Below are 17,957 nucleotides of genomic sequence, written 5' to 3'. Positions count from 1 at the left end.
TACCAGAGGAGCTTACACTCTAATGTCCTCTCCCCCACAGTCACATCAGTCTCTGTACCAGAGGAGCTTACACTCTAATGTCCCCTCCCCCACAGTCACACCTATTATTATACATTTATATAGCTCTGACATATACCGCAGCGCTGTACAGAGATCACTGGGGCATCAGCCAGGTACAGTATATTGATAGTTACTTTGGTACAAGCTGGAACAATGTAACCATATATAAAATATCCATATCCGGAGTCAGGGGCGGACTGACAACTCATGGGGCCCCCGGGCAATAGGGGATCATGGGGCCCCTGTGTCCTTGCCCAAACTAAAAAAAAAGCCTATGAAAAAGGTACCAGGGGCATCTCATGGGGCCCCCTGACCCCGGGCCCTCGGGCAGTGCCCGAGTTCCAAATGGTAGTCCGCCCGTGCCCAGAGTTCTTCTTTAAAGCTGAATTCCAGGAATTCAGCAAGTTTGCAAAGCAATTCAGCACACTAGAAGTTAAGTCCAATTGGGTGCATGTCACCTCCTGGACTTCTCTCTATGACTTATATATGACAGGTTTATTGCTCTCCCAGGAGGATACATGGGACACTGGAGGTCGTGATAGAAGCACACAGAGCTGCTATGCCCGCCCCTCCCCTCTGCTGCCCATTCACAGATGCCTTTGTATTTTATGAAAGAGTTCAAATAATACAAAGGCTTCTGTGAATGGGCAGAAAAAAAGGAGGGGCGGGCATAGCAATTCCAGCAAATCTGCTCTTGGAAGGAAAAAACACTGGCAGTGAGCTGCAGTTCTCTCCCTGAGTATATGGGGGGCGGCACCTCAGACTTGCCTGCAGTATTTACAAAAGCAGCCAAGTTCCTGGAATCCAGATTTAAAGAGAAACCGTCTCCCTGGTGAGGCTCTATGATCAAACAAACTGACCTTCAAAGCCACGAGGACGGCGTGCGTCTTGGACTTCAGTCCCACGGTGGCGGAGCCCTGCTTCACCGCTTCCATGGCGTACTCGATCTGATGGATCCGGCCCTGGGGAGGAGACGACAGTCAGAACCTCTAACACCGGGGACACCCCCCGAGGAGACGACAGTCAGAACCTCTAACACCGGGGACACCCCCCGAGGACGGCACACTAAACACAGATCTATAGAACGTACGACCAATGATGAGATGTTATCACCCAGGATGGGGGGGTTAGAGATGAAGTAGAACACCCCACCACCACCACCACCCCCTCCCCTACCACCACCACCCCCTCCCCTACCACCACCTCCTCCTCCTCCCCTCACCACCACCTCCCCTACCACCCTCCTCCCCTCACCACCACCACCCCCTCCCCTACCACCACCTCCTCCTCCTCCCCTCACCACCACCTCCCCTACCACCACCACCACCCCCCCTTCCCTACCACCCCCCCCCCCCCCTCCTAGTCCCTACCACCACCCCCCCCTCCTAGTCCCCTACCACCACCCCCCCCTCCCCTACCACCACCACCCCCTCCTAGTCCCCTACCACCACCCCCCCCCCCTCCCCTACCATCACCACCCCCTCCTAGTCCCCTACCACCACCCCCCCCCCTCCCCTACCACCACCCCCCCCCCCCCCTCCCCTACCATCACCACCCCCTCCTAGTCCCCTACCACCACCCCCCCCCCCCCCCAGTCCCCTACCACCCCCCCCCCCCCCCCCCAGTCCCCTACCACCACCCCCCCCCCCCCCCTCCCCTACCACCACCCCCCCCCCCTCCCCTACCACCATCCCTCCCTACCACCATCCCTCCCCTACCACCATCCCTCCCCTACCACCACCTCCCCCCTCCCACCACCTCCCCCCCTACCCTACCACCACCTGCCCCCCTCCCCTACCACCACCCCTCCCCTACCACCACCCCCCCCACCACCACCCCTCCCCTACCACCACCCCCCCCCCTCCCCTACCACCACCACCACCTCCTAGTCCCCTACCACCACCCCCCCCCCCTCCCCTACCACCACCTCCCCCCCTACCCTACCACCACCTCCCCCCTCCCCTATCACCATCCCTCCCCTACCACCACCTCCCCCCTACCCTACCACCACCTCCCCCCCTACCCTACCACCACCTCCCCTTCCACCACCACCCCCCCTACCCTGATCGCCCCTCATGTTAACCCCTTCCTGTCCAGTGCCATTAGTACAGTGTCGGGGCTTTTTATTAGCACTGATCCCTGTATTGGTGTCACTGGGGATGTCAGTGACACCAAGTCAGTTCGCCGCAGTCCCGCTATAAGTCGCTGATCGCCACCATTACTAGTAAAAAATAAATAATAATTCCAGTATATATACCGCCATTTGTAAACGCTATAATTTTCACGTAAACCAATTATGTACACGTATTGGATTTTTCTTTTTAGTAAGGACACGGAACAGAATACAGTTTGACCGAAATTTATAACAACTTTTTTTTTACTGGGTGTTTTATGGCAAAAAAAGTCAAAAATATATATTTTTTTTCTCCTGACCTTTGACCCTGACCCAAACACTAACCCTGGCACTGAACTGGATCAAACCTTGATCTCGGTATCTTTTCTTTACTTTTTATTTTATTCTTTAATATTTATTTATTCATTTTTTTTTTAAACAGTTTTTTTCCCCCTCTATGCAAGGAGAGAGATACAATGTATCTCTCCTACATTCATAGAGAAAACACAAAAAACAAAGGGGGGCGGGGCTGCACAGTGACTGATCACTGTGATAACCAATCAGAGTTAGGGACTGATGTGAATGTACAATATATATGTAACGCGCTGTGGCAGCTCTATATAAGTACCTGAAATAAATTACAAACTGGATTTAACCACTTGCTGACCACAATACACACATACAGTGAAGGAAATGTGTATTTGCCCCCCCTGGGGGTGAATGTTCGCCCCTCACACAGAAACGATCGGTCTAACAATGGAATGTTCGCCCCTCACACAGAAATGATCGGTCTAACAATGGAATGTTCACCCCTCACACAGAAATGATCGGTCTAACAATGGAATGTTCACCCCTCACACAGAAATGATCGGTCTAACAATGGAATGTTCGCCCCTCACACAGAAATGATCGGTCTAACAATGGAATGTTCACCCCTCACATAGAAACGATCGGTCTAACAATGGAATGTTCGCCCCTCACACAGAAACGATCGGTCTAACAATGGAATGTTCGCCCCTCACACAGAAATGATCGGTCTAACAATGGAATGTTCGCCCCTCACATAGAAACGATCGGTCTAACAATGGAATGTTCGCCCCTCACACAGAAATGATTGGTCTAACAATGGAATGTTCGCCCCTCACACAGAAATGATCTGTCTAACAATGGAATGTTCGCCCCTCACACAGAAATGATCGGTCTAACAATGGAATGTTCGCCCCTCACATAGAAACGATCGGTCTAACAATGGAATGTTCGCCCCTCACATAGAAACGATCGGTCTAACAATGGAATGTTCGCCCCTCACACAGAAACGATCGGTCTAACAATGGAATGTTCGGTGTAACACTGAGAGACAGAATACAACAAATTCAGCAGAAATGCGTCTAACAAATGATGACGGATCTGCATGTTCATGAGGGAAAGAAGGATTTGATCCCCTATCATTCAGCAGGATTTCTGGCTCCCAGGTGTCTCTCATACAGGTAACAAGCTGAGATTAGAAGCAGTCTCTTAAAGGGAGTCCTGCTAATCTCATTGTGTTACCTGTATAAAAGACACCTGTCCACAGGAGCCACCAAACCATCAGATTCCAAACTCTCCACCATGGCAAAGACCAAAGAGCTGTCCAAGGATGTCAGGGACAAGATGGTAGACCTACACAAGGCTGGACTGGGCTACCAAACTATGGCCAAGCAGCTTGGTGAGAAGGTGACAACAGTTGGTGCAATCATTCACAAATGGAAGAAACACAAAACAAGTGTCAGTCTCCCTAGGTCTGGTGCACCATGCAAGATCTCACCTCGTGGAGTGTCAATGATCATGAGAACAGTGAGGAATCATCCCAGAACTACACGTGAGGATCTTGTCAATGATCTCCAGGCAGCTGGGACCACAGTCACCAAGAAAACAATTAGTAACACACTACGCCGACAAGGACTGAAATCCTGCAGTGCCCGCACGGTCCCTCTGCTCAAGAAAGCCCATGTCTAGGCCCGTCTGAAGTCTGCTACTGAACATCTGAATGATGCCGAGGAGGACTGGTGGGAAGTGTTGTGGTCAGAGGAGACCAAAATCCAGCTCTTTGGCATCAACTCAACTCGCCGTGTTTGGAGGAGGAGGAATGCTGCCTATGACCCCAAGAACACCATCCCAACTGTGAAACATGGTGGTGGAAACATTCTGCTTTGGGGTGTTTTTCTGCTAAGAGGACAGGACAACTGCACCGCATCAAAGGGACAATGGACGGGGCAATGTACCCTCAAATCTTGGGTGAGAACCTTCTTCCCTCAGCCAGGGCATTGAAAATGGGTGGTGGATGGGTGTTCCAGCATGACAATGACCCAAAACACACGGCCAAGGCAACAAAGGAGCGGCTCAAGAAGAAGCACATTAAGGTCCTGGAGTGGCCTAGCCAGTCTCCACACCTTCATCCGATTGAAAATCTGTGGAGGAGCTAAAAGTTTGAGTTGCCAAATGTCAGCCACCAAACCTTCATGACTTGGAGAGGATCTGCCAAGAGGAGTGGGCCAAAATCCCTCCTGAGATGTGTGCGAACCTGGGGGCCAACTCCAGGAAACGTCTGACCTCTGTGATTGTCAACAAGGGATTGGCCACCAAGTACTATGTCATGTTTTGTGAAGGGGATCAAATCCTTCTTTCCCTCATGAACATGCAGATCCGTCATCATTTGTTAGACGCATTTCTGCTGAATTTGTTGTTGTATTCTGTCTCTCAGTGTTACACCGAACATTCCATTGTTAGACCGATCATTTCTGTGTGAGGGGCGAACATTCCATTGTTAGACCGATCATTTCTGTGTGAGGGGCGAACATTCCATTGTTAGACCGATCATTTCTGTGTGAGGGGCGAACATTCAGCATCAGCCGGGGAGCAAATACTCATTTCCTGCACTGTGTATATATATGTATGTACACACACACACACATATATATATATATATACACACACACACACACATACAGTTGCAAGAAAAAGTATGTGAACCCCTTGGGATTACGTGGAGTTTTGCATGAATTGGGCATAAAATGTGCTCTGAACGTCATCTAAGTCACAACAATAGAAGAACACAGTCTGCTGAACATAATGCTACACAAACATTAGATGTTGCCATGGTTTAATTGCACATAACATGTAAACATTCACAGTGCAGGGAGGAAAAAGTATGTGAACCTTTGGACTTAATAACTGGTTGACCCTCCTTTGGCAGCAATAACCTCAACCAAACGTTTCCTGTAGTTGCAGATCAGACCTGCACAACGATCTGGAGTCATTTTGGACCACTCCTCTTCACAAAACTGTTTCAGTGTAGCAATATTCTTGGGATGTCTGGTGTGAATCGCTCTCTTAAGGTCATGCCACAGCATTTCAATCGGGTTGAGGTCAGGACTCTGACTGGGCCACTCCAGAAGGCGTATTCAGTGCAGTTGCAGCCATTGTTTTGTTGAATGACTTGTATGCTTTGGGTCATTGTCCTGTTGCATCACCCATCCTCTGCGGAGCTTCAGTTGGCGGACAGATGGTCGTACGTTTTCCTGCAAAATGTCTTGATAAACTCTGGAATTCATTTTCCCATCAATGACAACAATCCGTCCAGGCCCTGAGGCAGCAAAGCAGCCCCAAACCATGATGCTCCCTCCGCCATGTTTCACAGTGGGGATGAGGTTTTGATGTTGGTGTGCTGGGCCTTTTTTCCTCCACACATAGTGTTGTGTGTTCTTCCCAAACAACTCAATCTTGGTTTCATCTGTCCACAGTATATTCTGCCAGTAGTGCTGTGGAACATCCAGGTGCTCTTTTGCAAACTTCAAACGTGCTGCAATCTTCTTTTTGGCCAGTAATGGCTTCCTCCGTGGTGTCCTCCCATGTACTCCATTCTTGTTTAATGTTTTCCTTATTGTAGATGTGTCAACAAAAATGTTAGCGTGTGCCAGAGATTTCTGTAGGTCTTTAGCTGACACTCTGGTATTCTTCTTTACCTCATGCAGCATTCTGCGCTGTGCTCTTCCAGTCATTTTTACAGAACGACCCCGCCTAGGGAGAGTAGCAACAGTGCTAAACTTTCTCCATTTGTAGACAGTCTGTCTTACCGTGGACACAGGAACATCAAGGCTCAAGGAGATACTTTTGTAACCCTTTCCAGCTTCATGCAAGTCAACAATTCTTGATTGTAGAACTTCTGAGAGCTCTTTTCTGCGAGGCATGGTTCACATCAGACAGTGCTTCTTGAAACCAGTAAACCCAAAACAGGTGTCAGCAACACATCCAATATCATCACACTGATTGGAGTCAAGGTTGGCTCACTCCTGGCTCCAATTAGCTCTGGGAGAAGTCATTAAGCTAGGGCCTCACATACTTTTTCCTCCCTGCACTGTGAATGTTTACATGTTATGTGCAATTAAACCATGGCAACATCTAATGTTTGTGTAGTATTATGTTCAGCAGACTGTGTTCTTCTATTGTTGTGACTTAGATGACGTTCAGAGCACATTTTATGCCCAATTCATGCAAAACTCCACGTAATCCCAAGGGGTTCACATACTTTTTCTTGCAACTGTATATACACACACACACACATATATATATATACACGTGCGCACGTTGCGGTTGGTTTCCCGGGGTTGTGGCTGAACATATCAGATATGAGCCATGACTCCGGTTTCCTCCTCTGCCGGCAGCCAGCTTTATAATGGAGGTGCTCTGAGCGGCTCACTTTCAGTCCCCTCCCGCCGCTCGCCGGTGTTTCTTGGGTTTACCGTGAAAACCGGTGCGCCCGAGAAATGACCCGACGGTGTGGCCGGCTGCTCCTTCCTCCAGAGTGGGGGCGCTCTAATACAGGAGGGGTGTCACTGGCCGGATCACCGAAAGAAAACAAACGCAGCCGCCACGTCCAATGATTGGTAAACCGAGAGACGACATTTTGTCTAATACTGGTCTGATAATATGGAAGGTTCGATCGCTCCCCCATCACCGATCTATTTTAAGGTCAGTGAACCCCCCCACACACATTGCTCGCTAGTGGGGGGGGTGACACTTTCTGATCTCCCCGACACCCCATGATAGACACACAAGGAGCGTGTTGTCTCGGGTACGGCGGGGTGCGGCCGCGGGATTCATCTGTAAATGTTTTATTTAGCAGAGTGTGCCGCCGGCTTTGATGCTGAAGGATCACGCGGCGTCTGTCCCGTCTCTGGGGGGGGGTCATGTTTGGACGGAGCAGATTTCGGAGAACAGAGGTCTGGATTGTGAGATCCATAAATGTCGTCCCGTGTTCGGCGTACCTGGGGGCTCCAGACCGTCACGTCGTTGTCATACTGATTGCGAAACTGAAAAAGAAAACAAAAATGTTATCCAATCTGATCGCCGGGACAAGAGAGAGGAAAAGATCGTCTGCAGAGAATACAATGTATACAAGTGAACGATCGATATATACACACCGCCAGAGGGTCACATGCAGGGGCGGACTGACAGCTCATAGGGCCCCCGGGCAATAGGGGATCATGGGGCCCCCGGGCAATAGGGGATCATGGGGCCCCCGGGCAATAGGGGATCATGGGGCCCCCGGGCAATAGGGGATCATGGGGCCCGTGTCCTTTCCCACACTCAAAGCACACCCAAAAAAGCCTATAATAGGTACCAGGGGCATTTCATGGGGCCCCCTACTGACCCCGGGCTCTCGGGTGGTGCCCGAGTGTTCGAGTGGTCAGTCCGCCCCTGGTCACGACACCCCCCCTCCCCCAACACGATCTAAATGCATCACAACTGTCTATCCCTGGAAATAAGAGTGTTGGCCACTCAGGACTTTTCCATAAAACTGAACTCCAGGAACAAAAAATGTGAATTATTAGAGACCTCTGTGCGCCAAATGCCTCTGCAAACCCAGATATGACCTTGTGAAGATGAAGTGACATCATCAATGTGCTGTATATAGACTGTGCAGAGAGCAGAGCTGTGGGAGGGGCCCAACAGGCTCCACCCACTACAGAATGCTACAAGAGGGGGCGGAGACAAGACCAGTCACCCTGCACAATGAGAGAGCAGAGTTGTGGGAGGGGCCCAGCAGGCTCCACCCTGCACCACCTGGTCAGAAATTTGCTAGCATCCGGCCACCATGCTGGTATGAGCCACAGGCATCCGATTCTAGAATGACCAGAAAAACCTGACTCCCGATATCCCCGCACTTCCCGGGCACTCCCGATATCCCCGCACTTCCCAGGCACTCCCGATATCCCCGCACTTCCTGAGCTCGGGCACTCCCGATATCCCCGCACTTCCTGAGCTCGGGCACTCCCGATATCCCCGCACTTCCTGAGCTCGGGCACTCCCGATATCCCCGCACTTCCTGAGCTCGGGCACTCCCGATATCCCCGCACTTCCCGGGCACTCCCGATATCCCCGCACTTCCCGGGCACTCCCGATATCCCCGCACTTCCCGAGCCCGGGCACTCCCGATATCCCCGCACTTCCCAGGCACTCCCGATATCCCCGCACTTCCCGGGCACTCCCGATATCCCCGCACTTCCCGAGCCCGGGCACTCCCGATATCCCCGCACTTCCCGAGCCCGGGCGCTCCCGACAACCCCGCACTTCCCGAGCCCGGGCGCTCCCGACATCCCCGCACTTCCCGAGCCCGGGCGCTCCCAACATCCCCGCACTTCCTGAGCCCGGGCGCTCCCGACATCCCCGCACTCCTGATATCCCTGCACTTCCCGCGCACGGGCGCTCCCGACATCCCCGCACTTCCCGGGCGCTCCCGATATCCCCGCACTTCCCGGGCGCTCCCGATATCCCCGCACTTCCCGGGCGCTCCCGATATCCCCGCACTTCCCGGGCGCTCCCGATATCCCCGCACTTCCCGGGCGCTCCCGATATCCCCGCACTTCCTGTGCATACATCGTCATAGCTGTGTATCTGCAGCGTGAGGTCATCTATGGCACTGCTGGTCTCAGAGGATTTAGAGTGATATGTGATGTCACTGCTGTACTGTTCTTTGGTGGAGGGGAAGCTGTACCTGAGGACCTGCAGTGTAAGGATTTCTCTGCTTCCCCCCCCCCCCCCATCCTGATCATCCCAGGAACTGGAGGCTCTATGGAATTGTTGACTTATCCTGATCTTCATGAGAACAGGGATGGGACACAGATTGCAGCCCCATCCTGATCTCCCTGGAGGGGGGGGGGCGGGTACATAGCAGCCCCCATCCTGATCTCCCTGGGGGGGGGGGCGGGTACATAGCAGCCCCCATCCTGATCTCCCTGGGGGAGGGGGGAGGCACAAACAGCAGCCCCACCCTGATCTCCCGTGGCAAATCTGCACCCGCTACCCATGTTTGGAGAAATTTGATCTTCAGCTGCTTTATTTGTGTATGAGACCAATGGAGGGGGGAGGGGGTGGGAAGGGGAGGAGGGGGGGGGGGGGAGGGGGCCAGGAAAGTCCCGCACTGAACAGACCTCAGATGGGAGGAACATTCCCTGAGAGCCGCCAACAAAAGTAAAAGTGAAAGTCGGAGGAGAGAAGAGCCGCTACTTCCTGAATGATGTGCCCTCGCCCAACCCCCGCCCTGTATACAGTATATACCTCACACCTGTATACATACAGTGGCTGGAGCCGGGCCGCTCCCCAGGATATAGTACCCCCCCCCCCCCCATAGATGGAGAATAATGAACATTTCCCGCACAATACAAACATTTCACAGCAATTCATCTGGATTGGTTTCTTTTTGTAACATCGTCATACAATGTAACCATCCATGGAGCGCTCTCCCCGTCATCACATTGTTACATTGTATACAGATCCTTCCCCCGGATCATACCGAGTCCATCCCCCGCACAGAGACATTGTTACATTGTATACTGGATCCATCCCCCTCTATATACCCCATCCCCCGCACACAGAGACATTGTTACATTGTATACTGGATCCATCCCCCTCTATATACCCCATCCCCCCGCACAGAGACATTGTTACATTGTATACTGGATCCATCCCCCTCTATATACCCCATCCCCCGCACACAGAGACATTGTTACATTGTATACTGGATCCATCCCCCCTCTATATACCCCATCCCCCGCACACAGAGACATTGTTACATTGTATACTGGATCCATCCCCCTCTATATACCCCATCCCCCGCACACAGAGACATTGTTACATTGTATACTGGATCCATCCCCCTCTATATACCCCATCCCCCGCACACAGAGACATTGTTACATTGTATACAGATCCTCCCCCGGATCATACCGAGTCCATCCCCCGCACAGAGACATTGTTACATTGTATACAGATCCTCCCCCTGGATCATACCGAGTCCATCCCCCGCACAGAGACATTGTTACATTGTATACTGGATCCATCCTCCTCTATATACCCCATCCCCGCACAGAGACATTGTTACATTGTATACTGGATCCATCCTCCTCTATACCCCCCATCCCCCCCACACACAGACATTGTTACATTGTATACTGGATCCATCCCCCTCTATATACCCCATCCCCCCCACACAGAGACATTGTTACATTGTCTCCGCCCCGGTCTCAAGTCTTCTGCGGACTCTGACAGGTTTTCTTCTAAGATTGCCCTGTATTTGGCTCCATCCATCTTCCCATCAACTCTGACCAGCTTCCCTGTCCCTGCTGAAGAAAAGCATCCCCACCACATGATGCTGCCACCACCATGTTTCACAGTGGGGATGGTGTGTTCAGGGGGATGGGCAGTGTTAGTTTTCCCCCACACATAGCGTTTTGCTTTTAGGCCGTAAAGTTCCATGTTGGTCTCCTCTGACCAGAGCCCCTTCTTCCACATGTTTGCCGTGTCCCCCATATTGGTCTCCTCTGCCCAGAGCCCCTTCTTCCATGTTTGCCGTGTCCCCCATGTTGGTCTCCTCTGACCAGAGCCCCTTCTTCCACATGTTTGCCGTGTCCCCCATGTTGGTCTCCTCTGACCAGAGCCCCTTCTTCCATGTTTGCCGTGTCCCCCATGTTGGTCTCCTCTGACCAGAGCCCCTTCCTCCACATGTTTGCCGTGTCCCCCATGTTGGTCTCCTCTGACCAGAGCCCCTTCCTCCACATGTTTGCCGTGTCCCCCATGTTGGTCTCCTCTGACCAGAGCCCCTTCTTCCACACGTTTGCTGTGTCCCCCACATGGCTTCTCACAACCTGCAGACGGGACTTCTTATGGCTTTCCTCCAACAATGGCTTCTTCTTGTCACTCTTCCATAAAGGACAGATTTGTGGAGTGACGACTAATAGTTGTCCTGAGGACAGATTCTCCCACCTGAGCTGTGATCTCTGCAGCTCCTCCACAGTTCCCATGAGCCTCTTGGCTGCTTCTCTGATGAACGCTCTCCTTGCCGGGCCGGTCAGTTTAGGTGGACGGCCATGTCTTGGTAGGTTGGCAGTTGTGCCGTACTCCTCCCATGTTTGGAGGATGGATTGAACACAGAGCTCCGTGAGATGGGCAAAGCTTGGGAGATTGTTTGTTATAACCTGACCCTGCTTTACACTTGTCCACAACTTTATCCCTGACCTGTCTGGTGTGTTCCTTGGCCTTCATGATGCTGTTTGTTCACTAATGTTCTCTAACAAACCTCTGAGGACTTCACAGAACAGCTGGATTTATACTGAGATCACATGACACACAGGGGGACTCTATGTACTAATGAGGGGACTTCTGAAGGCAATTGGTTCCACTAGATTGTAGTTAGAGTAAAGGGGGCCGAATACAAATGTCTCCACACTTTTCACAGGTTTATTGGTCACAAATGTTGAAAACCATTTCTCATTTTCCTTCCACTTCACAATTATGTGCCCCTTTGTGTCGTCCATCACATCCAATCCCGATAGATACATTGTAACATGACAACATGGGGGGGATACATTGTAACATGACAACATGGGGGGGGGGGATACATTGTAACATGACAACATGGGGGGGATACATTGTAACATGACAACATGGGGGGGGATACATTGTAACATGACAACATGGGGGGGAGACATTGTAACATGACAACATGGGGGGGATACATTGTAACATGACAACATGGGGGGGATACATTGTAACATGACAACATGGGGGACATTGGGGGGGGGGGGAATTTTTCAAGGCTCTGTAAATGAAGAGCGGGGTCACCCAGCACAGCACCGCCATCTTGTTAAAGGAGAACTCCAGACAAAGCTGTGTTTTTGGGTGGAGTGTGGTAAGGCTAGTTCCTCCTGTCCCGGTGACCCCCCCCCCCCACCACAGAGAGATTTATCCCCCTTTCCTGTCCCGGTGACCCCCCCCCACAGAAAGGAGATTTATCCCCCTTTCCTGTCCCGGTGACCCCCCCCCACCACAGAGAGGAGATTTATCCCCCATTCCTGACCCCCCCCCCACAGAAAGGAGATTTATCCCCCTTTCCTGTCCCGGTGACCCCCCCCCCACAGAAAGGAGATTTATCCCCCTTTCCTGTCCCGGTGACCCCCCCCCCCACAGAAAGGAGATTTATCCCCCTTTCCTGACCCCCCCCCCACAGAAAGGAGATTTATCCCCCTTTCCTGACCCCCCCCCCACAGAGAGGAGATTTATCCCCCTTTCCTGTCCCGGTGACCCCCCCCACCACAGAGAGGAGATTTATCCCCCTTTCCTGTCCCGGTGACCCCCCCCCCCCCACCACAGAGAGGAGATTTATCCCCCTTTCCTGTCCCGGTGACCCCCAGAGAGATTTATCCCCTTTTCCTGTCCCAGTGACCCCAGAGAGGAGATTTATCCCCCTTTCCTGTCCCGGTGACCCCAGAGAGGCGATTTATCCCCCTTTCCTGTCCCGGTGACCCCAGAGAGGAGATGTATCCCCTTTTCCTGTCCCGGTGACCCCCAGAGAGGAGATTTATCCCCTTTTCCTGTCCCGGTGACCCCAGAGAGGAGATTTATCCCCCTTTCCTGTCCCGGTGACCCCAGAGAGGACCATACTGAACCATCTCCCTGCATACAGAATTCCCCCCGGGGGCCTCTCTTCCATGGGCCGGCCCTGCAGGCAGTGTGGTGCCGGGGATGTGTGCGGTGGGCCCGGAATGCGGTCACCCCCTCCCCCCGGACTCACCATGCTGATCCTCCGCTGTGGCCGAGCTGCTGAATAATGCCGGAAATCGGCGCTCAGCTACTCCGGTCTGCGCTCAGCGCTCTCCGCCCCGCCCCCCTCCGACCAGACCAATCCACTCCACCGGGTCACACGACATCCCTCAATCGTCTGGATTTTTTTTTTTCCCTGAAGGAAACTTTATTGACAACCAACCGCTCTGTACGCTGTGCAGCTTCTGAGCCTTTTTTCTTTTTTTGTTATTATCAATATCGGTAACAACTTTATTTATACTCCACAGAGTGAACAGGCACTGTGGAGCTCTCTGTAGGGGGAGGGATGAGGTCACTGACACACTGAGGGGGGGTGTCTACAGAGATCCCCAGATCCCATTAACTATCACTTAGAGGCGCCATTGACTATAGAAGTTCGATTTATCTTCAGCCAAACTCCAGCCTGAACCAGTTATTTCCTTCTGGGTGGAGTGAGGAAGGGCCAGACCCTCTGTTAAGGGGAAATTCACCTTCTAGGGGCCCCTGTACAGGAAGTGAAGGGAAATCAAAAATGATACATTGTCACCAGAACAGGAAGTGAGATGAGATCTTCTGAAAGGGTAACCTCGGTCTAAGAGGGAATTTCCTCCTACTTCCTGTTGAAATGAGGGGAAATCCAAAATGATACGTTGTCACCAAAACAGGAAGTGAAATGAGATCTTCTGAAAGGGTAACCTCGGTCTAAGAGGGAATTTCCTCCTACTTCCTGTTGAAATGAGGGGAAATCCAAAATGATACGTTGTCACCAAAACAGGAAGTGAAATGAGATCTTCTGAAAGGGTAACCTCGGTCTAAGAGGGAATTTCCTCCCACTTCCTGTTGAAATGAGGGGAAATCCAAAATGATACTATGTCACCAGAACAGGAAGTGAAATGAGATCTTCTGAAAGGTTGACCTCGGTCTAAGAGGGGATTTCCTCCTACTTCCTGTTGAAATGAGGGGAAATCCAAAATGATACTATGTCACCAGAACAGGAAGTGAAATGAGATCTTCTGAAAGGTTGACCTCGGTCTAAGAGGGGATTTCCTCCTACTTCCTGTTGAAATTATGGGAAATCCCAAATGATACATTGTCACCAGAACAGGAATTGAGATGAGATCTTCTGAAAGGGTAACTGGTCTAAGAGGGGATTTCTCCCTACTTCCTGTTGAATTATACTGTTGTCACCAGAACAGGAAGTGAGATCTTCTGAAAGGGTAACCTCGGTCTAAGAGGGGATTTCCTCCTACTTCCTCTTGAAATGAGGGGAAATCCCAAATGATACCATTGTCTCCCGAAAAGGAAGTGAGATTTTATGAAAGGGTAACCTTGGTCTAAGAGGGAATTTCCTCCTACTTCCTGTTGAAATGAGGGGAAATCCAAAATTATACATTGTCACCAGAACAGGAAGTGAGATCTTCTGAAAGGGAAACCTCGATCTAAGAAGAGATTTCCCCCTACTTCCTGTTGAGATTATGGGAAATCCCAAATGATTCATTGTCACCAGAACAGGAAGTGAGATGAGATCTTCTGAAAGGGTAACTGGTCTAAGAGGGGATTTCTCCCTACTTCCTGTTGAATTATACTGTTGTCACCAGAACAGGAAGTGAGATCTTCTGAAAGGGTAACCTCAGCCTAAGAAGAAATTTCCCCCTACTTCCTGTTGAAATGAGGGAAATCCCAAATGATACCGTTGTCACCCGAACAGGAAGTGAGAGCTTCTGAAAGGGTAACCTTGGTCTAAGACAGGGGTGGGCAAACTTTTTGACTTGAGGGCCGCAATGGGTTCATATATTGGACCCGGGGGCCGGACCAAGAGTAGATGAATGATGTGTATGTGTCATCCATAGTAAGTATAGTAATATTCCCCCATAGTAAGCATAGTAATTAATCCCCCATATAGTAATTCATCCCCCATATAGTTATTCATCCCCCATATAGTAATTCATCCCCCATAGTAATTCATCCCCCATATAGTAATTCATCCCCCATATAGTAAGTCATCCCCCATAGTAATTCATCCCCCATAGTAATTCATCCTCCATATAGTAATTCATCCCCCATATAGTAATTCATCCCCCCTATAGTAATTCATCCCCCATAGTAATACATCCCCCATATAGTAATTCACCCCCCATATAGTAATTAATCCCCCCTATAGTAATTAATCCCCCCTATAGTAATTCATCCCCCATAGTAATTCATCCCCCATATAGTAATTCATCCCCCATAGTAATTCATCCCCCATATAGTAATTCATCCCCCATAGTAATTCATCTTCCATATAGTAATTCATCCCCCATATAGTAATTCATCCCCCATAGTAATTCATCCCCCATATAGTAATTCATCCCCCATATAGTAATTCATCCCCCATAGTAATTCATCCCCCATAGTAATTCATCCCCCATATAGTAATTCATCCCCCATAGTAATTCATCCCCCATATAGTAATTCATCCCCCATAGTAATTCATCTTCCATATAGTAATTCATCCCCCATATAGTAATTCATCCCCCATATAGTAATTCATCCCCCATAGTAATTCATCCCCCATATAGTAATTCATCCCCCATATAGTAATTCATCCCGCATATAGTAATTCATCCCCCATAGTAATTCATCCCCCTATAGTAATTCATCCCCCCTATAGTAATTCATCCCCCATAGTAATACATCCCCCATATAGTAATTCATCCCCCATAGTAATTCATCCCCCATATAGTAATTCATCCCCCATAGTAATTCATCCCCCCTATAGTAATTCATCCACCCTATAGTAATTCATCCCCCATAGTAATACATCCCCCATATAGTAATTCATCCCCCCTATAGTAATTCATCCCCCATAGTAATACATCCCCCATATAGTAATTCATCCCCCATATAGTAATTAATCCCCCCTATAGTAATTCATCCCCCCTACAGTAATTCATCCCCCATATAGTAATTCATCCCCCATAGTAATTCATCCCCCATATAGTAATTCATCCCCCATATAGTAATTCATCCCCCATAGTAATTAATCCTCCATATAGTAATTCAACCCCCCTATAGTAATTCATCCCCCCTATAGTAATTCATCCCCCATAGTAATTCATCCCCCCTATAGTAATTCATCCCTCATAGTAATTCATCCCCCATAGTAATTCATCCCCCATATAGTAATTCATCCCCCATATAGTAATTCATCCCCCATAGCAATTCATCCCCCATATAGTAATTCATCCCCCATATAGTAATTCATCCCCCATAGTAATTCATCCCCCATATAGTAATTCATCCCCCATAGTAATTCATCCCCCATAGTAATTCATCCCCCATATAGTAATTCATCCCCCATATAGTAATTCATCCCCCATAGTAATTCATCCCCCCTATAGTAATTCATCCCCCCTATAGTAATTCATCCCCCATAGTAATACATCCCCCATATAGTAATACATCCCCCATATAGTAATTCATCCCCCATAGTAATTCATCCCCCATATAGTAATTCATCCCCCATAGTAATTCATCCCCCCTATAGTAATTCATCCCCCCTATAGTAATTCATCCCCCATAGTAATACATCCCCCATATAGTAATTCATCCCCCCTATAGTAATTCATCCCCCATAGTAATACATCCCCCATATAGTAATTCATCCCCCATATAGTAATTAATCCCCCCTATAGTAATTCATCCCCCCTATAGTAATTCATCCCCCATATAGTAATTCATCCCCCATAGTAATTCATCCCCCATATAGTAATTCATCCCCCATAGTAATTCATCCTCCATATAGTAATTCATCCCCCATAGTAATTCATCCCCCATAGTAATAAATCCCCCATATAGTAATTCAACCCCCCTATAGTAATTCAACCCCCCTATAGTAATTCATCCCCCCTATAGTAATTCATCCCCCATAGTAATTCATCCCCCCTATAGTAATTCATCCCCCATAGTAATTCATCCCCCATAGTAATTCATCCCCCATATAGTAATTCATCCCCCATAGTAATTCATCCCCCATAGTAATTCATCCCCCATATAGTAATTCATCCCCCATATAGTAATTCATCCCCCATAGTAATTCATCCCCCATATAGTAATTCATCCCCCATATAGTAATTCATCCCCCATATAGTAATTCATCCCCCCTATAGTAATTCATCCCCCATAGTAATACATCCCCCATATAGTAATTCATCCCCCATATAGTAATTAATCCCCCCTATAGTAATTCATCCCCCCTATAGTAATTCATCCCCCATATAGTAATTCATCCCCCATAGTAATTCATCCCCCATATAGTAATTCATCCCCCATATAGTAATTCATCCCCCATAGTAATTCATCCCCCATATAGTAATTCATCCCCCATATAGTAATTCATCCCCCATAGTAATTCATCCTCCATATAGTAATTCATCCCCCATATAGTAATTCATCCCCCATATAGTAATTCATCCCCCATAGTAATTCATCCCCCTATAGTAATTCATCCCCCCTATAGTAATTCATCCCCCATAGTAATACATCCCCCATATAGTAATACATCCCCCATATAGTAATTCATCCCCCATAGTGTAATTCATCCCCCATAGTAATTCATCCCCCCTATAGTAATTCATCCACCCTATAGTAATTCATCCCCCATAGTAATACATCCCCCATATAGTAA

At 49.4% G+C, this 17,957-nt stretch overlaps 1 long non-coding RNA gene across 1 annotated transcript; it reads right to left on the bottom strand.

The window, feature by feature from the left end:
* Window positions 1-919: 919 nt before the first annotated feature.
* On the bottom strand, window positions 920-13,410 carry LOC149433072 (uncharacterized). The gene is made up of 3 exons (XR_016308882.1): window positions 13,281-13,410; window positions 7,477-7,521; window positions 920-1,022 (listed from the first exon to the last, which is right to left on the bottom strand). It is a non-coding gene; the product is annotated as an uncharacterized LOC149433072 (long non-coding RNA).
* Window positions 13,411-17,957: the final 4,547 nt, after the last annotated feature.

The sequence above is a fragment of the Staurois parvus genome, unplaced genomic scaffold (assembly GCF_062004578.1).
Source record: "Staurois parvus isolate SC_StPar_1 unplaced genomic scaffold, SC_StPar_1.0 ptg001991l, whole genome shotgun sequence".
Lineage (NCBI taxonomy): Eukaryota > Metazoa > Chordata > Amphibia > Anura > Ranidae > Staurois > Staurois parvus.
This window is presented reverse-complemented; position numbering and strand designations above follow the sequence as displayed.